General features: G+C 41.1%; 1 protein-coding gene across 1 annotated transcript in view; it reads right to left on the bottom strand.

Moving 5' to 3' along the window:
* ADAMTS2 (ADAM metallopeptidase with thrombospondin type 1 motif, 2) overlaps window positions 1–202 on the bottom strand; it is a gene marked incomplete at its 5' end in the record, with an annotated part of 173,290 nt that overhangs the window by 82,482 nt on the left and 90,606 nt on the right. The gene's annotated exons all lie outside the window — the stretch shown is intronic.

The following is a 202-nucleotide window of genomic DNA, read 5'->3' as shown; positions in this document are numbered from 1 at the left end:
AATGGAAATAACCTTTAATTCTGTGCCTATAAGAGGATGTCAAAAAACATTGCAGCAAAGGCCAGCCAAGGTAACATGGAAAGGGGCCTAGTCATGCACTGGGAGCTCTGCTCATCTCAGTCCAAACCCAAGGCTTTTGTCCTCCTTTAAAAACATTCTGCTAAAAATATAACACAGAGAAGCTCTGAAAGAATGCTGAAAT

The sequence above is a fragment of the Acanthisitta chloris genome, unplaced genomic scaffold, assembly GCF_000695815.1.
Source record: "Acanthisitta chloris isolate BGI_N310 unplaced genomic scaffold, ASM69581v1 scaffold1470, whole genome shotgun sequence".
NCBI lineage: Eukaryota > Metazoa > Chordata > Aves > Passeriformes > Acanthisittidae > Acanthisitta > Acanthisitta chloris.
The sequence above is the reverse complement of the archived record's forward strand: the minus strand, read 5'-3'. Positions and strand labels throughout refer to the sequence as shown.